Raw genomic sequence first — 22,506 nt, 5'->3', positions numbered from 1 at the left:
TATGCCTCTTTTCCTTAAAAGCCAGCTCCATGACACCTGCTTTGTAAAGCACCCATACACCACCTGATCAAAGTAACCTCCCTCCTTCTAAAATTAAGTTTTCACAATTATCAATTTTACATAAATCCATGTTTGCCTACTCATAGGTGCCCAATAAATATACACATTTTTTAAAATACAAGAATAAACAGAATGAGAAAAATCAGACTGATGAGTGTGTATCTAGAAAATTAATTAAAATACTAAGACCAAATAACTGTAGTTCAAGCTTTGACCTTGTACTCATTGACTTTGTCTCAGAACTTTGTAGGATTTTGTAATCTTTCACTCACCAGCTATTTTGGCAAACATGTACTAAGCACGTTTGAACAGACCATGGAGCAGTGCCCAAGAACACAAATGTGAAGGCAAAGGAATAAAGTTCCTGACTTCCTGACAATTTACGGATGGTGGGAGGTAGGACACGATGTTGGAAAAGAGATGTAAATTCTACTGCATTGTGGGAAATGCTGTACAGGATGATCTGTCGGAGGCTATAGGAGGATGGCAAAGAATGAAGCATTTCACAGTCCCATGGGAGTCCAAAGAGAGCCCTTATAGAGAAAGTGAACTGGGTCCTAAAGGATGAATAGTGTTCCAAGGGACAATGAAAGGCACTCCAGGTGTGGAGGACCCTACAGACCCAGAGTGGCACCTTGGGCAGACAAAATACTACACTTTCGAATGACTTAAGCATGAAGCATGAAGGGAAAGCACGAGGTAAAGACTAGAGAACAGGTTTGGAGCAGATCAGAGACACCGTCAGAAGTTAGAACCTAATGAGTTCTGAAACGGGAGAAAGGATGTTGGGTGAGTTGGATGTGGTACAGGTATGAGTGGGCACCAGGTCCTCCTAAGAAAGAGATCCATTTACAAAGGAATGAGTGAAGGCTGATGAGAGTCATCAATTGGGCTTCTGGTAGCTTGGAGGAGAGGCTTTGAGGCAGAGTGGGGTTAGAGTCAGACCATGGAAATGAAAGAACAATTGAAGAAGACTGGAGCCCTGAGACCTTGGAGGTCATGAGGAGAAGCCTCAGCTAAGGATGAAAATGGAGGAGGCCCTGGAGCCAAGGATCAAAACAAGTTAGTCTCCTTCTTCAAGAGCTCACCTTTGAAGGTGTCTCAGCCAAAGTGAGTTCATGACCCTGCCTTGCACTGCTGTCCAGCACTTGGAACTGCATATAAAACATGAAAGGGATGGTCAGAAACTAGCAGCTCATGTTCAGGATCTCGATGGCTCAATTCCGAAGGAAGGAGCTTTCTCTCAAGAGCCCGGAAAAGCCTCCCTGCACACGCTTACTCCCATGGCATGGCATTGCTCCTCCTGAGGACTGAGTCAATAGTGATTTTCACAGGTTGCCTTCCTCTGTGAGCATCTGCCATTCACTGTCAGCAAGCACTTACTGAATGCTGGATTCTGGGCTTGCCAAGGTGAATAAAATAGTCCCAGCCTTCAGAGAAGGGAGACACAAAAGAATGTTATTATAGTGCAATGCAATGAAAGGGATGTACAAAGTATAGTAAGGACAAAGGAACAGAGAGATGTTCCTCCTCCTTTGGACTAGAAGATACATTTGAATGAGACTTGAAATATGGTAGGACTTTAAGAGAAGCAGATCAATAGAAAACTGCAAGCATATTTGTAATACTGAAACATTGAGTGGGAACAATGGACTTGAACAAGGTGAGACTTGTCAGAAAGAGAAAGACCAAATCATAAAGTTCTCATATGCCACACCAAGAGACTCAGGCCTAATTCTATAGCCAAAGGAAAAGTTCCTATCTTTCATCTTACCACAACTGGTAGATTGGAGGTTTTGAATAGGCTGAAGCCTTGTATGTTTCATCTATTTTTTCCCAAAGCACCTACTATCTCTTCGCTCTATCCTCTTTCTCTCACTTTCTCTCAATCTCTCTCTACCTCATTTTCAAATACTATAGGAAGCATAAAATAGTAAATAAATACATCAGTGTTAATTTACAGACTGGTGTCGTATGGAAAAAAATATGTTTTCAACATTTTACAAAATAAATAATCAAACACAGACCTCTTTAAGTCCGAATCTTGTTTTGTATTTCATGTCTCAGTTCAATTGTCACTTCCTCACTGACCCCTAACCACCAAAAATAACCCCTGCTTCTATTCAGGATACTCACTGGAATTTGTCATCGCCTTCATGGCACTCAGTAGCTTCTGACATTATCTGGTTTATTTATTTACTTTTATCTTTTCTCTCTTCCCATTAGAATGGTGACCACAACTGTTTACTATTCTCAGGACCTAGAAAAGTTCTTGGCGTGTGAAGAGTAGTTAATGAATATTTAATGCCTTTTTAAGAGTTCGGAAGCACCTTCAGTCTGCAGTAATGCTTCCAATGAAGCAAACTCATGGACAAGCACTTGGTAATATCAAAGGATTTGTTCTATTTGCAGAAAAATTACTTCCACTGAATTTCTCAAGCTGAAGATAAGGCAGCATCTGCTTTCCCAACCCCTGTGGCTTTGTAAACTAAACATCATTCGAGGGGAGCTGCAGCAGCTTTGGCCCTTTGTTGAAACTGTTAGGACACTAGATTTTTACAAAGTATTGAGCAAGTTTCATTCATTCACTGACTTCAGGATGCCTAGTATGTGCTGGCCTCTGAAACATGCAGAGAACAAGCACAAGTAAGTAGCTACTAAACAAGAACAAAACGAGACCAGTGCCAAGGAGAATTGGAGATCAAAAAAGTCATGTCCGGCCACTGAGAGGAAGACTTGAAGAGATGGCATTTAAGCTTGGCACTGTAGGACAAGAACGATTTCAGCAGCTACAGATTCAGTCGTGCTTTCCTTAAATAAGCATATATCAACGTTTTTCTATATGTCAGACATTGGTCAGATCTTGAAAATGAACAAATATTAAAAAGCACAGTCCTCCTCAATCAACTCAAGTTTGATGATGTTATGCGCCAACTCCATCTTGCTGGGGGGCTTTAAACACTCCCCCTTTAAGACAGGAAGCTCAGCCACAGGAGTTCAGTAATAACTGCAAAACCCCAGCTTCCCCTTGTAAGGACTCCTCTTACCAGGGGTTGGCTCTTGTCAAATTTGGCTTGCATTAAGGATTCCCTCTCTCCTACCGAAAGCCCCTTATAAAAGGTTTCCACCCCTGCTTCTAGGGGTGAAGAGACTTTGAGGCATGAGCCTGTCTCAGCCTGGCCGATCAATAAAGAACCCTTGCTTAATTTGGATTCAGTGTGCTGGTGTTTCTCTATTCCACTCACTTTGGATATAACAATGAGAGAAAAATAAAAAGAACAGTTAGCTAGAATAAGATCAAAGCTAAAGTAATGAGAAACAGTGCATTGTGGAAACATGAAAAAAAGGTCATGGGCAGGTGGTGCTTGATTATAAAAAAAGAGGAGGGGACTTTCTACATGATTCTGCAAGGATGAGAAGTTCACTTAGCAGAGAAGGGAAAATGAGACTTCAAGCAGAAGATGAAGCCTGCATCCAGAGCTGTTACGTGCCTCTGTGCATTTATGGTCCTGCAGAGACCCCAGATTATGTGGAATCAAATTTATAAGAAGAATTCCACAGGGGGAGGCTGGAGAGGTAGGCAGAACAGATCCTGAAGGATTTTTATGTTGTACAATAGTCCCCTTTATTCCTGGTTTTGCATTCTGTGGTTTCAGTTACCGACAGTCAACCAAAGTCTATACATAGAGGTATATGGTAAAATAAGGTATTTTGAGAGAAAAAGAAAGAGAATACATTGATGTAGCTTTTATTTCCCTGTGTTGTCCTATTTTATTTATTAGTTATTTCTGTTAATTTCTTAGTGTGCCTAATCATAAATTAAACTTCATCATAGCGTATGTGTATGGAAAGAAAACATAGTATAGCTAGGGTTTGGTTTATGTGCAGTTTTAGCCATGCACTGGGGGTCTTAAACCGTATCCCCCCACAGATAAGAAGAGACTGTTATTATGGAATGCACAGTGAGAACAGTAATAGCAAAATTATAGAATCAAAAGGAGTCCAAGAGCCTTTAGGAGGAATAGCAGACTCAGCCTGGTGGAAGCAGTCAGCTATTGAAGGGGGAAGATGCCCCTGGATGGAAGGCTGAGACTGGATTCTGCAGGATGCCAAATGACAGAGTATATAGATCTTCTCTACACAATTTCAGGAAAGCTACTGCAGGGGGTTTCAGCTTCCTGCTTGCCCCAATAGCTGAATAATAGCACATGCTTCATTTGTTAATGACATTGAGCATCTGAAACATTTTGCTTTTGATATCAATGTGAGAAAAAGAATATGTAGGATATCATTATACCATTTATTTTCCCATTGAAATTATTCTGTTGAAATATCTTTTCCAAGGATAGAATATGAAAGCAAAAGGTTTAAAAAGTTTTATAGCTCTACTCACATATGACTATCTTGTGCTCCAGATAAGTAAAAACATGTTTTTTACCCTTAGCAATGTTAAGGTGAAAGAGAAGCAAGCCTAACTCCATTTTGATATAATTCTTTTTCCTAAGAATCAGTGGGAAAGCAAAACAGGCCTGATTCCATTCTGTTGTTTAGCTACATCTTACTACATTTTTAAAAACTGGTTCCACTTGCCTTCCCACCCTATGCCTATCCACTTGCATGATATTTTAAGGGTACCTGGTTAGAACTGTTAGAATTATTAGTATTGTGTAGAAAGTCACTAACTATCTTTGTGACAACCTTCATGATCATGATAAGGTGATTGTCATGCCATCTGTATATGATACAGATATGATATGCAAGTTTGACTCCACTTTATTGTTTACTCCTTTTCTGTTATATCCCATTACCTTTGAAACTGGTTCCTCTTGTTTGCCATCCCACTGTATGACTGTGAATGCATTCAACTAAAATTGTTAGTGATGTAAGTTACTGACTACACTTGTGATTATATCTTTGGTGATTATCGCTTTTTGTGATCATGCTGTTTACAACCCCCACCTGCAAGTTCCCTTCCCTACACTACCTTAGGACATTGTAGATTGTATTTGGTTTGTAAAAAGAATCACTCAGTGCTCTCAGGATCATACTGACTAAGCCACCTTATCCTCGTGATTTCCCCTAACTGCTGTTTTCTGTGCTTATTTGCCCCTGGAAAAATTTTGCCTTATAAAAGTCAGAGCCTCAGTCAACTTGGGCCTGTACTCAGAAACCCCATGTTGGGACACTGAGGCAAGTCACCAGCTGGGTCTTCAATAAAAGGACTCTTCTTTAATTCGACTTCTTTGGTGGTGTGGTCTTTGAGAGACTCCCGGACATTACAGCAAGAATATACTTATTTTTCTATATCTTGATCAAAATTGAGACTTACCATTTATTTTGTTAAATTAAAAGACCTACTTTAATGATATTGTAACTCACATTTATTGATGGTAAAAGAGTATATTTTTCTGTTGGAATTTTTTTTCCAAGGATAGAATATGAAATCAAAAAGTTTAAACAGTTTTATAGCTCTATTCACATATGACTATCTTGTGCTCCATATAAGTAAAAACTTTTTTTTTACCCTTCACAAGAATGTACTTATTTTTCTACATCTTGATCAAAATTGAGATTTACTATTTATTTTGTTAAATTAAAAGATTTACTTTAATGATATTTTAATTCATGTTTACATATGATGGTAAAAGACTATATTTTTCAATATTACGGTATTTTCTACTGTTTAAACCGAAGCATCTTCATGTTAAGAAGAGCATGGACAAGTATTTTAGGAAAGAGTCCATGATGAGGCACACCAGGCACTACTGCACCCAACCATAGTCAGTGCCCATACCCAGGTATTCATTCATCATGTGCCAAATCAATAAATTAATAAATAAACACAAAGGTAAGTTATAGTTAAAATACCTAGAATTCTAATTCTGCTCCTTGCTTTGATTCTGTGATCTCTGAGAAATTACTAACCCATTTTGTGCCTCAGTTTTCTTAAAAGGTTATTTAGAATGGAGTTTCTCAAACTTAAATTTAGAAATAAGGGCATATTATAAGGGCCCCTGGGCATATTATTACAATTCAGACTCTAACTCATTGGTTCTGAGTCCAAGCCTGGGATTCTCTATTTCTAATAAGTTTCCACTGATGCCAACACTGCTTACCTAAGGGCCACACTTTGAATAGGAGGATTTTAGAATATCTCATCAAGTATATAAACCCTTTTTTTAAGCTGTGAAGTATTACCTACAAGTTCATTGCTGCTATATATTTAACAAAAAAGTGTCTTATTGGTTATGATTGCCATATATCCAGTTTTCTGTCTTTTAATTTCTTTTAAATATCTCTTCTGTTATATCTTAGCTTCCAAAAATATATCTTTCATCCAAAGTTGGCATAAACATACCATACTATTCCATTGCCTTCTAGATTTTTGCAGACTTTAAAAGAAATATTCAACTCTTTGACCCCCTTGGAATTTGTCTTAGTATATAGAAAAAGGAATGGATTCAAGTCGATAGATTTTGGCTCAGTATTCAACTGTCCAATAGTGCATTCAATATCCATTCTTTTCCTCAGATGTGAGTGCCATCTGGCTGTGACGTCTGTCATCTCATTGGTCCCCAGGGTTGATTCGGCTGATCTGGCTGGCCAGGCGGATGTCCTCGTCCTCCCTCACTGCTCTGTGGGCATCCCTCCTGAGGCTACATGCTGTGCTCACGTGAAGAGCATGACCTTCCTTGATAAAGCAGTGCCGTTCTTCACTCATGACTATACAAGTAGCTTGCTCCCCTGCTACAATCTCTAAACAAGCTCTCAAAGTTAACATAAATGTACTGTCTGTTCCAGCTCCTTCTAGACTTTTTCAGACTCTAAAAGGAATATTTAACTCTTTGACCCTTCTGAAATTTGTCTTAGGAGATAGAATAGGTATGAACTCAGGTTAATATGGTATATTTTATACTGCTATCCACTGTGCAATAGTACATTCAATGTTTATTTCTTTTCTTTTCCTGCAATATTTTTTGTAAATCTTGAGTCCCAAGATATATTCAGTGTCTCTTTAACAAATATTTTTAAACATCACCTTAAATAATTTAAAACTATTTCTGAATTTGTCAAATTTTAAGCTTCGTATCATACCGTTTTGATCATTGCTTCACACTTTTGGAAAGTTTACCAAAATGTTTATAAAATGTTTTAAATTCATATACCAATGACATGGTCATTGCCTTTAAACACTCTTGTCACTCTTGTCACTCTTGCCCACTCTTACATAAGGATTTACATTTCAAAATGTGAAGATCTATGAAATATTTTGCAAAGTTTTCTGCCTGTGGACGCTGCTGAGGAAGCATCATTAAAGTCTCTCTTCCCACTGCTGTCATGTCTAGATCAGAGTCTCCTAAAGAGCCCAAACAGCTGCGGAAACTCTTCATTGGAAGGTTGAGCTTTGAAACGACTGATGAGAGTCTGAGGAGCCATTTTGAGCAGTGGGGAATGCTCACAGACTGCGTGGCAATGAGAGATCCAAACACCAAGTGCTCCAGGGGCTTTGGGTTTCTCACATAGGTTACCATGGAGGAGGTGGATGCAGCAATGAATGCAAGGCCACACAAAGTGGATGGAAGAGCTGTAGAACCAAAGAGAGCTGTTTCCAGAGAAGATTCTCAAAGATCTGGTGCCCAATTAACTGTGAAAAAGATCTTTGTTGGTAGCATTAAAGAAGATACTGAAGAACATTACTTAAGAGCCTATTCTGAACAGTATGGGAAAATGGAAGTGATTGAAATCATGACTGACTGAGGCAGTGGCAAGAAGAGGGGCTTTGCTTTTGTTACATTTGATGACCATGATTCTGTGGATAAGATTGTCATTCAGAAATACCATACTGTGAATGGCCACAACCTTGAAGTAAGGAAAGCCCTGTTAAAGCAAGAGATGGCCAGTGCTTCATCCAGCCAAAGAGGTTGAAGTGGTTCTGGAAACGTTGGTGGGGGTCGTGGAGGTGGTTTTGGTGGAAATGACAACTTTGGCCATGGAGGAAACTTCAGTGGTCATGGTGGCTTTGGCGGCAGCCCTGGTGATGGTAGATATGGTGGCAGTGGGGATGGCTACAATGGATCTGGTAATGATGGAAGCAATTTTGGAGGTGGTGAAAGTTACAATGATTTTGGCAATTACGACAATCAGTCATCAAATTTTGGACCCATGAAGGGAGAAAATTTTGGAGGCAGAAGTTCTGGTCCTTATGGTGGTGGCGGCCAATGCTTTGCCAAACCATGAAACCAAGGTGGCTATGGTGGTTCCAGCAGCTATAGCAGTGGCAGAAGGTTTTAATTATTCCCAAGAAACAAAGCTTAGCAGGAGAGAAGAGCCAGAGAAGTGACAGGGAAGCTATAGGTTACAACAGCTTTGTGAACTCAGCCAAGAACAGTGGTGGCAGGGCCAGGCTGCTATGAAGAAGACATGTTTTAGACAATACTCATGTGTATGGGCAAAAAACTCTGGGACTGTATTTGTGACTAACTGTATAACAAGTTATTGTAGTTTCTGTTCTGTGGAAATTGTAAAGCATTCCAGCAAAGAGTTTTAATGTAGATTTTTTTTTTTGCACCCATGCTGTTGATTGCTAAATGTAATAGTCTGATCATGACACTGAATAAATATGCCTTTTTTTTTGTTTGTTTGTGCTGTGTAAAGTTGGTCTACTCTACTCTGAAGTCATTTTGGTAAACTTTCCAAAAGTGTGAAGCTAGAATTCCTTCAGGGTGATGCCAGGTTCTATTTGAAATTCATTTGCAACCTGCTTGGGTGAAGAAGCCATTGTCTTCAGAAACCTTGGTATAATTGAACTGAGGGTTACTGTTGTGACCTGAAGCTCACCAATTAAAGGGGTCATCCAAGGAAAATCATGGAATTATTGGTTATAAAGGTGATTATTGGCATATCCTATGCAATATATCTAAATTGAATAATGGTGCCAGATAAAATTACAGATGAGAATGAAGCTTGTGTATCTACCATTATCATATGTAATCAATAAATGATTTAATTCTCTTGAAAAAAGAAAGAGAAATATTTTGCAAAGACTTTAATATTGCACCAGATACAAATATGAACTAGGGCCTATTACTATATTTGTGATAACTAGTGTTTTCTCCTGGGAATAAGGCATAAATCACTTTTTATTTGTGTCTTCTTTTGTTTTTGCCATTGAATCTAAGTAATTTATTTCTGAGAAAAAACATTGAATCTACATAATTTCTGTGAAAAAAAAGACCTACTGTATCATAGGAAAATTTAGGAAGCATAAATATAGAAGTATTGGGTTTGGGTGATATACCAGATGGGAATATTGGTCAATTTTATGAAATGCATTTATTTCAGTAGTATCTACGCTCTTTATTAGTAGACAATAAATAGGAATGCAATTAATTTTTTATATTTATTTTATATAGTATATCCTACATATGTCCTATTGTTATCAATAATTTTAATGAATGTTAAGGCTTTTAACCAAGATAATTACAAAAATAACTCATTCATTTTCTGTGGTCATTGCTACTGACATTTCTGAAAATACTGAGTGCCGAGTTTGTACTGGACATATTGGACACACACCATGCTCTGCTAAACATGAGAGATTTAGAAGCAAACAACAATAACACAAAGCAGCCCTTAAAATTGCCCAGAATCTGCAAAGGAAAAGACCACTAGCAAGCCCATGACTGAAAACACAGAATGTAAGGAGAGGCCCTTGTTAAGTGTGGAAGTTGTGCATTCTGCAGGAAAGACACAACCAGCATCTTGGACCAGCGTCTGTGGGAACAAGACCATCAGCTCTAATGTGGGTTCATTTACCACACACAAAAGAAGTGGGTCTGAGGACTCCATGCAAGCAGGAATCTTTGCTATCTTCACACTTCTGTGTCTACAACATCTGAAACAGTACTTGGCACAAAGGTGCATGTTCAACTAACATTTCATGGATAAATTAATTGAATTGTGATTGTCCTTGCCTTTCCAGCTACAGCAAGGACTAGTGCCCTGCCCCAGAACCTCAGAAGGCACTGAGAGTTGCCCCTGAGCAGACCCTTTGGAGCTGACTGCCTGCCTCCGTCTGCAGGGCTCTGCATTGCTCCCAGGTTCCCACTGCTTGTGACATTGCTTCCTGTTTCACTCCCTGCCACTAACATTGCCTGAACCTGAAGTCAGTGCCTTTCCTTCCTTTTTCCGTGTACTCTGCTCTGCCAACTAGAATTGATTTCCTCCCAACTTAACATCTACCACCAGTGAGTGGCTGAGGCAAGATTCAGACCCAAAGACATCTGCTTCCCAAGTTAGGTTCTGTCCATTTTACCATGCTGCCACTCAAGGCATCAATCACAGCTGTGCTTAGGACAAAGCATTTGTATGCCACTTTACAGCTTATGACGCACTTTGATATCTCACAGCTAGGCCAATACTAAGTAACGTTAATTGCATGGCATGTAACCTTTGTCCTTGATGTCGCCACCTCTACCCCTCCTGGGAATAGCTGAAACACCAGAAATGTTTTCTAACTGCAAATTTACCTCAAGGCAAATATAGTTAAGGTTCAGAAATCATAAATAACAATAATTATGTTGATAATATCACATAGACCCCCAAATTCCCCAAGCTGCCTAAACCTCCCTGTGTGTCCTTCACTCACTCAGAAGGCTGAGGACAGAGGCAGCCTCTTGGGTCATTTTCCCCACAGCCCTGGCCTGAGGCACCACCAGATCCCTCCTCCCACAGGTGTCCCCAAGTACTGCCTGTGGTATGGCATCCGCAGGGCACATGGTCCCTGGTTTTCCCTGCACATTTTCCTTGTAACAGAAACAGGGAGTAATTGCGATTTTTTTCCCTTCGGGATGCCATCCGGCCGTTCTTAGCCCATTACCACCTTCTTCCTCGGCAGCTGTTCCTGTTCTCTAGATGGCACCCCTGGCTTCCTTTCGGGTGGCTTTCCCTAATAGGATTTCCAGCCCGCCCATCCATATCTCTGAAGTACAGCTATTTAGGCTAGAGCCAGTGCTGAGGAAAGGCCACTGAGGTGGCTGGTACAGGGATTATTACCATGATGATCAGTATTTGATCAAGCAGAAAACTAAGCCAGTGATTTGCACAAATTCACACTGTCATTAACTGACAGAAAAAGAACCTGATCGATTTCCCAGCTCCAGGTATTTGGCCCGAACACTACAACACTCTGATTTATAATGGCAACAGCATCTACAGTCCTAAAAACTGCTTACTATGTGCTTGACACTTGGCCTAAGCTATCATACACTAGCTTATTTAACCCTCAAGACAATCTTATTTTCACAAAATAGGTAAATAATGATACCGTACATGTTTTACATTTGAGGAAACCACGGTTCAGAGAAGCTATATGCAGCCTGCCCTAAGTCGCACAGTTAGAAACCACTGGAGTCAAGATCTGCCCCTGTCATAGGTGAGTGCTCTACCATGGTGCAAAATTATCTGTTATTCTAAGAGAAATCATTTCCAGTTTTTGGTTTTATTTGTGACACTTCGTTGACACCATACAATGCCCAGAGCCACCATGATTCATGTGGTACTTGTCTCCTGTACACACCTGCCATTCTATAAAATGCTAATTGCCTGATATACACATATAAGGCAATCCTTGTTTCCTCAAGCAATCTCCAAATATTTGTGTCAGAAAAATTCTCACCTGAAAACTCCCTTATAGATATCATAAACATAGGTCATCTGCAATATCTTCAGTCCAGAAATATTTTAAAAAGAAGAATGGATTCAGTATTGACTGAGGTTTTGTTCACCTTATGCCAGTTTACATGACGCACATGGTCATCTGTTATTTTATAAATGCATTTTGTAGATGAAGACACTAGGAAATTCAAGAAAATCATCTAGAATCACACAACTTCCTAATGGAAAAAAAAAAGAATTCATATTTAGATCTGCCTGACTCCAAAACAGAATAGTGTTCCTACTATACTGCATCTGAGCCCAATACAGCAGTGACTACGGAGAGAGCTAAAAATTACCTTAAGCAACAATACACAACGTCCAGACCGAGAGTCTTTTCTATTTCGTCAGGTCTTTTACTTTTAAAAAAAAAAAAAATTTCTCCCAAGACTTCACAGGACCGCCTGGATATTTTCCTCTGTAATTTAGAGGAATTTTGAATATTAATAATAATAAGCCAAATACACATAACTCTAAAGTACCAGAAAGCAGACATCAGTATTCATCTAATTTGTTAGAAAGACTATTTGTTACCTTGTACTGAGAAAATCAGGTTTACTGCGTATATTGCTGGAGGCAAACTAAGAAGATTTCAAAGTTAATTTCCACTCATAAATAATACATTGCCAAGTCTAAAACACACAAGCGTCTCAGCCTCAGGACCTCATCTGTGGGCTCCTGACGCCATCTATAGGGCCGCCTGCCGTCTGCAGCAGCGGCTGGACTGGGGAACATCATTGCGTCCCCCACAACTGTGGCTCTCTCAGGGAGGAATGAAGCTTAATGTCACACCAGATGTCCTTTGGAGGGATTCATTTCAAAAGACTGCTCTTGTTTTTCTTCAGAAAGGATGACTTGTTCCTAACACAGTGTCCATAAGGCAGAGAGCTCTCCCTGTAGAGAAGACAGTGTAGAAAATGTGTTTCTACCGCAGAAACACAAGCAGGAAAAAACAAGAGCCAGAAAGAAATGCCTTAGCTGAGACAGTCTATGAAATTAATAAGAAAGAAAATGCAGCATTCCGCAGGGCAGCTGGCGCAGTCTCAGCACATCCGGGGGACAGACATATGTGAGGCATTTGCTCATCTTCGGGGCTCTCAACCTGGTCTCTAGATGGGCTTCAGGGACTCTGCGAATCCCCCGAAATTGTATGCAAAGTGTCTTTCGTCTGCTTTTTGACTCTCCATGGCAGATTTATGGACTTCATTAAATTATGAATGTGTCAACACACTAAATAGTTAAGAACGACTGACATTTTTACCACAGGAAGAAAAGAGCGTGGACTTGGGAGTTATGCAGGCAAAGGGTAAATCTCTCCTGTCACTGTTCAGCTACATGACCTTGAACTTTCATACACAGACACACTGACATTCTCTGCCTTAGTATCCCCCTTTCAGTGATGCAGATAAACTGCACCTGGGGAAGGGAAATGACGTGAGGAGGTTAGATACCAGGGGACAGTGGAGCCAGAGGTCTGGACACGTGTGCCTCCTGAGCCTAACAGTGGCTTCAGTCGCTTCAGCTTGCTCCCGGACAACCCCACTCTGCCTGGCCCATCATCAGCCCTGTGGTTGTTCTTTAAACAGAGTCAGATTCACCGATTTGCAACCTGCAGGGCTCCACGCTCAGAAGTGACCGTGCTTTGGGGAGTTATGCTCTCTAGCCACCATCTTGAAATGCTTAGTAATTTTATCTTTGAATTAGTGTTTTGTGAGTAAAATCTGCTGGGACAATGGAGCACAGGAGGTGGAAGCTTGGCACCTCCCCTCAGGTGTGGGATAGCCTTCTGCTACTTCCTTACCTCCAGAGCCCTCTCCCCTACTCACCCCCAACCTTGCTCCCTTCATCACCACCCCAACCTAACCTCCACCAAGGGATCGACAGTAGTCTCAGGTCCAGTTCTGTCCCTGGTCCCCACTGCAGTGGTCTAGGCACAGGCAAGGAGAGGGTCCATTGGGGGTGGGGTTGGACAGGGCCGGTAAGACAGCCACCACCCCTGCTTGGGGTGGCAGCACCACAAAGGTTTGGTGGGCAATTCAGAGAGGGACTCTCACTCCCTGCCATTCCTGGTAAAAGACAAGCTCCTGCCAGCAGGTTGCAAACCCTGAGGGGCTGCCCTTTGCTGTGGATTAAGCCCTTTTGCATTTTTATTTTGCACTGGGTCCCACAAATTATGTAGCTGGCGACAGGAATATATCTGGTTTTAATGTTGAAAAATAAATGCTAAGAAGCTATTACTTGAACTCAGGCTCTAAACTCCTTCCGGTTAGAGCCTCTGTCTGCTGGCATTAGCACTCCAGCTTCACAGTCATACATCATCAATTATTTGGGGATGAGAGTGCAAACCAATAAAAAATTCAACTGTATCCAAAAAGAGACTATATATAAGACTCTACTAAAGATGTCCTATCATATGGAACCATATGGTATTTCTATTTAAAAACTGAGGAAGAGAAATGGGCCAGTTGGGATAATTCTAATATTTCTCCTTGTCCTGTCTCTTCTGTACTAAAACTCTGCTCTGGTAGTTAGCACCGACAGGGAAGCCTGTGGGAGATTAGTTTTTTATGGACTAAATAGATAAAACGCTTCCTTTCTTTCCACTATTTTTACTTTAGGAAATAGGCGACAAGCTGTATTTTCTGTTCTCAACACGAAGGCTCAATCCAGAGTACTTAAGATATAGCATACATCTTTTCATATCTCAGAGGAAACTCAAGATTTAGCCACTTTCTCTCTTCTTCTTTTTTTTTTTGTACGAAAGGTTTTTTATTGGTATGGGAGGCTGCAGAGCAGCACCAAGGAGGAGAGAAAAAGAGAAGAGAAAAGAGGGGAGAGAGATGAGGAGAGAGTGGAGAAGAGGAGAGAGAGAGAGCAGAGGAGAGAGGCGGGGAGAGGCGAGAGAAAGAGCCAGTTTCTCTCTTCTTTCTTCTTTTTCCCCAGTGCATAGCTGGGTGGAAGTAAGCTGGGTGGACTTGTTCAAGTAAAATTAGAACAAATACGAGAAGTGGTTTTGATGGCCCCATTCTCCCAGTTCCCAAATCAGCCTTTTCTACTTCTGCTCCTCATCCACACTACTGTCTGAGCGAGTTTTATAAAGACAAATGTAATCAGCTCACTCCTGTGATTATAAACCTAGTGGGTCTCTAATGCTTAAAGAATCTATTTCTGCTAACAGAACCCATCTGGCCTCTGTATTTGGAGAAGCTTACCATAAGATAAGCCGAGTATAGGTCTTATTAACTGCATTATCACATACCATGTGCACACACACACACACACGTAAGAGCTAGGCAAGGTCACATCCAAGCCTAAGTCAAGGAAAAAAGTTTCCACAAAACCATCATAAACTGTCTACCCAATTTTGTACGCTTCCCAAATCTATGGAACAAAAGCCTCAGAGGAGATATTTCTGACCCTATCCTTTTCACATCTGAGAACTTTAACACATTGTTTTTATTTATGTATTTATTTGAGACAGAGTATCACTATGTTGCCCTTGGTAGAGTGCCATGGCGTCACAGCTCACAGCAACCTCAAACTCTTTGGGCTTAACCAATTCTTTTGCCTCAGGCTCCCAGCTATTTTGTTGTTGTTGTTGCAGTTGTCATTGTTGTTTTAGCTGGCCCAAGCTGGGTTCGAACCTGCCAGCCTCGGTGTATGGGCTAGCACCCTACCCACTGAGCGACGAGTGCTGCCCTATTGTTTTTATTTTTGAAGAAGAAAGTAAACTTTAAGTTTATATGACACTGGGAACTAGTCCTTTAGTAAGGATACTAAAAGTAACATAGTAAAGCATTCTGCCCCTTCTGTGTAGGGGTCTGGCAAGTTAGTCATCCAGCCTGTAGTAGGACAAAGAGAGGAAGAGCTGAGGGGAAGACAGACAGCAAGGGGAACAGCAGCCCTCACAGCCTACTGGAGACGCCCCAGGGGAAATCTTTTTCATAGTTCCCTGCAGTGATCACCATGCAGTATTGCACTCACGTGATTCACTGCCGTCACCCCGCCACACTGTGGATTCCTCCCAGGCAAGGACCCTACTTCTTCCTGCCCCGATGCCCATGGTGAGGATAGACTCCACCCCCAGCCATAGGGAGTGGACAGTAAGGGCTTGAGAGCTCACAACTATAATTGAACTTTGGGCCGTTGACTTTTCTTAAGGCTGGTTCCCTCCGGGAGAATCAAAATCATATCAGCAGCCTTTGTTCCCTTTCACAGTTTCTTAACTGCCAGTCCCAAGCACAGGAACAGTTTGTCCCAGTTTATCCCTGGCATGTAGAGCAGAGTCTGGGCATGAACATTACTCTACACGTGTTGGCCCTCCTCCCCCTTCTTAGATGGGATCACCGAGCAGGTAAGATAAATACGGTTGGTTTTTTTTTTTCATTAGGACTACACCTCTGAATTACCAAATTGTAGCACCCTCTGACCAGGAGAGAGAAAGGCTCACAACCTCTAAATGGAACTCAGTGGCTTCAACCAGACCAGTGATTCCACTGCAGTGCACCATCTGTCCTGGGAGTCGTGTCGATCCCTGATGAATGAGCCATCAGTCTCCAGCAGCCTCACCCCACCTGAGGCGGCCTATTCTGAAGAAGAGGATGAATGGGGCTTCAGTGGAGAGCTGTCTCTTCCTCATGATGTCTGTCGGAAATACCCAGGTAGACCAACTGTCCAATTTTCCATGATCCACACCACAACTGGGGAACATTCTACCTGCCATCTGTCACTTTTCTTCTGTCAGATTTCTCGCAAGGCAAAGGAAACTGATTGTGGTTTTGTGTATAAATTATACTGATACCGGCAATAAAACAGCTGACTGAGTTCTGTGACTTAACAAACGCAACTTGTTCAGGATAAGCATGTCACACAAGATGGAGTGGCCGTCGTCTGTCAGGGATGGCAGGCCCTGCCTGCCCGCCTGCTCCCAACTTGGAGCCGATCTCAGTGGCCCTAAAAGCCCCTCCTTTTCTTTCCATCCTACATATTTGCAGTGTGACTATCAGAGATATCGAGCCTTGTAGAGAACCTGTCCTAGGCCGGGCAGTGACATGCAGTGGGAAGGGCACCCACTTTAGAACCAGGTAGACTTGGGTGAAGATGCCTCTTCTGATCCCCAACATAGGGGGGTGCACTTAGGCAACAGGCTGGACTCTCTTTTGTCCTCATAGGATTAGAAGTGAGGTACGCTAAGCACCTGTCTTACTGTGCGACGTTTGTAAATAGTAGTCAGTCACTTTCCTCCACCCCCAAATAAAGAGTGACTGTATTATTATTGTCATTGCTATTGTTTTTAATAATTTCATTGGCTAATCTGGGAGTATAGAAGGTTTCTCCAGAATTAGCTAAGAAAGATTAGAATGCAATGGTGACCTCTATTTGTGGAATAAAATTCCTTTTACTTTAGCTCATTCCGGTTACCTTATCTACAAATGGAAATAAGAAAAATGGAAATTTTAACAGTAGAACTAGTCTTCACATAGATAAGAATCTTTCTAAAGGCCTAGAAGATTATTCAAAATTCAACAGAGCCCCAGCAGTCCAATTCCATGGACTGGGTTCCTCTGCCGTTAGTGCCCCACACCCCTCTTTCTTCACTTCACCTGTCCCTGCTGTCATAGTTGACATTGTTATGAGGCCTCCTCCTGGATTTCCCAAGGTTTCTGCTTGCACTGAGCTTTACTCATTTGTGAAGCCTGTTTACATGTCTCATGATGTCCTCTTGTGTTCTCGGCCGCTGCAGACAACTGCCGACTCTACATCTCATAGTGAAGCCCCCAGTGGAAAAAGACTTTTGAGTTCAGTTTATCAATGTCAAAAATAATCACCACCACCAGAACTGGAAATAGCTCTTACACCAGGCCACCATATAGGCTGCTGGCCAGACTCAATGCAAATACCTACCCCTTGGCCAATCAATTACAGCCCGGACCTCAGAACTAAAATTCCACATATACATTACGTGAGAACCCTCCAGGGCTGCTTCCATTGGCAGCAGGCTGCAGGCTTGGCAGACAGTCAACACAACAGATTCCTCTTCAAAACATCTCTTTCCTTAGGCATTTTCATTCCAGAAAGGGCTTGTTACACAACACAGAGAATTGATTATTGCACCAGAGATGGTACTTATTATACAGGATTCCTCATTTCAAAAATTTTGGAGTAATCAAAACAACAAATCACCATACCTAAACCATGTCCTTTGGAACAGGAAGCTTTTGCATCATAGCAGACTTTGTATTTATTTCCAAATACTGACAAATTAATATAGAATTTATTTTGAGAGTTTAGGGAGAATGTTCATAATATCTTCAGGATCACTGAGGAAATTTCAAGACACCCCATGAAAGAAGAGTTGTGTCATAAAAAGAGGATGAGACTCTGGCTTACTCTGATTCTTGAGTCTGTACTTGGTACTCCTCCACTCAGTTAGTATAAGTAACTAGATACTAACAAGAAGCAACTGTTTGCTGATTATTTTAACACCCATGGACGATGAGGGACAGCCTCACAACAGCTTTGGTGAATGCCAGGTAGTGAGCTTTGTGAAAATTGGTAAAGCAATTGCATTTTATGCTTGAAATTCACACCTCTAATAATGACATCCTCCTGTTTTATTTCTTGGCAACATACCCTTAACTCATTCCTGTGTAGCGTGAAAAGTCTAACAATTCACCAAAGCCAACTCTCTTTGCTTATAATCTGGATGAATTGCTCTTTATTCTGTCAAGAAAAAAGCAGGAGGGGGAAAAATGTGGCCAAATAAAGAGTTTCTTTTTTTTTAGCACTTGGGAGCATAGTAACACACTTTATGGCATCACTAAATTCTTATTAAGTGATGAGAAGCAAAGTAACATTGTTTTATGAATGGGCATGAAGTTGGAGGACTCAAGGGTGGTATAGTAGCGGTAACAATCTCACCTAAAAAAGCTGCTGATAAAAATTACCTGGATGCCATACCTGCAAGGGAATCAGTCCAAAAGTTTTACATCACACCAGCTGGATCAGCCATATCCAGGAGGCCCAGTGTGACACTTTCATAAAGTATAATTTGTTGAGTGAAAGGCGTTGTTTCTTTAAGCAACATTTAGTGAAGTGGCTTAAAGGTATCGCCATGATCCCCTAGACCACTGTTTTTCAACCAGTATGCTATGAGAGGATCTTAGGTGTGCCACAGAAATTTTTAAAGATCATTAATTGAATTATTTTTGAAAGAAGTGCAAAGCACAATAAGTATATTCTCTTTTTTTACTCATTTGTTTTTCTGATCAACATAATTTAAGTGTGCCATGGAAGTTCAACTATAGGTTGAAGTGTGTCATAAGATTTTTAAAAGGTTGAAAAATACTACCCTAGACCAAAAAAAAAAAAATCCTTTTGATTAAAAGGCTATATTGAAATAAACTATTTAAGAGGCTATCTCTCCAGTTAGAAGAGGTGATCCTTCATTTCTACTGCCTCAGTACCTGGCATAAAGTAGATAGATAGTCGATGAAAGATTATTGAATTAAATAGGGTGAGGTTCACCCAGCTCAGACATGTTTTATGAGGGGATGCTGATGATGTTTTGAAATAAAGGGGGAGGGGCTAATTAAAGAGCATGTCCGGGATTAAGTGTATAGTGCAGTTCGCTATCATTCATGTAACTGTATGTGTCTCATATATATGCATGTATCAGAAAGATTATATGGTCTGGTATCACCACTATGATTGAGTCTATCTGGGGGTCAACTCAAAACTGTCAATAAAGAGGATAGTATATACTAGAATTATTTCAAATTTGCTTAAAATTTCAAAATCATCACATTGCTAAGAAAAATTGTCCTATACTCCCCCCAGTTCTCTGTGCAAAGGTACTTTTCGATCTAACTTGTTACGTCAAAAAGAGGTTTGATGACCAGAATCCATAGAGAACTCAAATTTATTAATAAGAAAAGAACAAGTAATCCCATTTCACTGTGGGAAAGGGACTTGAACAGAAGCTTCTCTGAAGAAAATAGGCACATGGCCTACAGACACATGAAAAAATGGGGGGGGGAGGCGGGGAGGGAGTGGGGGAGGGGAATGGGTGGAGGGAGGGGGATTGGAGGGATCACTTCTGTGGTTTATCTTACAAGGGTACAAGTGAATCTTTCTAAGAGTAGAATATGAACATTTTAACACAATAACTAAGAAAATGACATGAAGGCTATGTTAACCAGTTTGATGGAAGTGTTTTGGATTGTGTGTGAAAACACCACACTGTACCCCAGAAGTACATTAATGTACATAGTTACCATTCAATAAAAAAGAAAAAATAAATAAATAATTTAAAAAATTTTAAAAAATCAAAAAAAGAAAAAATGTTCATCATCTTTAATCATCAGAGAAATGCAAATCAAAACCACTTTGAGATATCTTCTAACTCAAGTAAGAGGTCTCACATCACAAAACTACAGAAGTTGGCGTGGATGTGGAGAAAAGGGAACACTTCTGCACTGCTGGTGGGAGTGTGAGCTACTATTTCCCTTTTGGATAAAAGTATGGAGAATACTCAGGGATCTAAAAGTGGATCTGACATTTGATTCTCTAATTCCTCTACTAGGTATATATCCAAAAGACCAAAAATCACTTTATAACAAAGATATTTACACCAGATTGTTCATTGCAGCTCAATTCATAATAGCCACATCATGGAAGAAGCCCAAGTGCCTATTGACCCATGAATGGATTAATAGATTATGGTATATGTATACCATGGAATATTATGCAGTCTTATAAAAGATGGAAACTTTACATTTATATGGATGGAGCTGGAACAAATCCTACTTAGTAAAGTATCTCAAGAATGGAAGAAAAATAGTACTCAGTACTATTATGAAACCAATTTACAATCACTCACACTTTCATATGAAGAATAGATCACAACTATTGCCCAGGATGAAAAAAGGGGGGGGTCGGTCAGATCGAGGGAGGGTGAATGGTGGGATCACACCTATGGTGCAGAATGCAAGGGTACACATCGTATCTATTAAGTACAGAGTATAAATGTCTTAACACAATAATTAAGTAAACAAGATGAGGTATATATTAACCAGTGTGATGTAAACACTCCTAATTCTATAGGAAATCAGCACATTGTACCCAATAAATGCATTAATGTATACATGATCTATGTGTTTATGATTTAATATAAAAAATTTTTAAAAGAAGATCTGCCCTGTGCTGTGTGCTATGCCATTTCTTTCACTTTGGTAGTCTGTGAAGTGGCTTAGAAATAACATGATCTTGAAAGACATAGAATCAGTCCAAATTTTTGTCCAAGGTGTCCCACATCACTTAACTTCTCTGATTGGCTAAAATAAGTATCATTAGAGTGGCTATTTAATAGGGATACTGTATAAGTTAAATGGGATAATGAATGTAATCAATACAATTTGGGGCACATTATAAGCCCTTTAAAACCAGTTGCTATTTTTATCATAATTTTTCACATTATTTTCTTCTCAGAACATTCTGAAGTAAGTACCAGGGTGCTGAATCCCATTCTGCTTTTTGTTCTGATGGAGTGAAGTGAACATAGATGCTACTTCATTCATTCAGATGCATTATTGGTCTCTGAACTAAAAACGGAACCTCTCCTAGGCAGAGACCACCTGCTATTTCTTCCCTAACATTCTTTTTTTACTTATTTTTTTGGAGACAAAGTCTCACTCTGTCCCCCTGAGTAGAGTGCCATGGGAGTCATAGCTCACAGCAACCTCAAAATTCTTAGGCTCAAGCAATCCTCTTGCCTCAGCCCTCCCATTAGATGGGCTGACAGGCACCTGGCACAATGCCTGGTTAATTTTTCTATTTTCAGTAGAGATGAGGTCTCACTCTCACTCAGGCGGGTCTTGAAATCCTGAGTTCAGGTGATCTACCCACCTCAGCCTCCCCAAGTGCTAGGATTACAGGCATGAGCCACTATTCCCAGCCATTCTTGTTTTTTAAGATTAATATGAGATACAAATGATTGGGTTACTTTGTTTGTATTTGCCAGGCAAAGTGCAAGCTGTAGTTGAACCCTTCACCCAGGGGGTGTGCTGCAGACCCTCACATTGTGCATATTGGGTGATAGCACACCAATCTCCTCTCTCTTCTTCCTCCTCCTCCTTTCTCCCCACTTGAATTTAATTGTTTTTCCCTCTAACATTCTTAGACACATCCCCTACTCCCAACAGTATAACCACTTCACACTCAACACAATATGGAATATATTTCATGGTCTTAGAAAATGGGATTCTTACCTGTCACATAATTGTTGAATTTACTTGTTAGAATAAAAAGCCTTGAATTCTATGTGAATCCTAGAAAAAAAATGAAGAATCAGTTTCCCTCTTCAAATCAATGTAAACTTTAAATCCCAAGAAACTGCATTAGCCAATATTTCCTTAGGCACATATTAATCAAGTCTCCACTTTATGTAAAATGCTGTGTTAGATCCTGCCCTGATATCCCAGACTGGGTCAGATGTCCTTCCTGTGTCCTGCTGACACCAGAGTATATACCTGAAATAGCCTGCCAGTCACTACATGGAAATGCCTGTTTATCCTCTCTCAGTGCAATACTGGCTCTCAGAAGCAACTTCTGCGTAATCACCTCTCAAGATTAAGCATTTTACTTCTGTAGCCTACTGATCGAGGACCACTGGAACTGACTGCTGCGACTGATAGGCTGTTCAAAGTGTATTCACGCATTTTTTGCTCCCAC

General features: G+C 40.6%; 1 pseudogene; it reads left to right on the top strand.

Annotated features, from left to right (window-relative positions):
• The first annotated feature begins 7,398 nt into the window (after positions 1-7,398).
• Positions 7,399-8,352, top strand: LOC100940866 (annotated as a pseudogene).
• The last annotated feature ends 14,154 nt before the right edge of the window (positions 8,353-22,506 follow it).

The sequence above is a fragment of the Otolemur garnettii genome, unplaced genomic scaffold, assembly GCF_000181295.1.
Source record: "Otolemur garnettii isolate 467f Iridium unplaced genomic scaffold, OtoGar3 scaffold00001, whole genome shotgun sequence".
Lineage (NCBI taxonomy): Eukaryota > Metazoa > Chordata > Mammalia > Primates > Galagidae > Otolemur > Otolemur garnettii.
The sequence above is the reverse complement of the archived record's forward strand: the minus strand, read 5'-3'. Positions and strand labels throughout refer to the sequence as shown.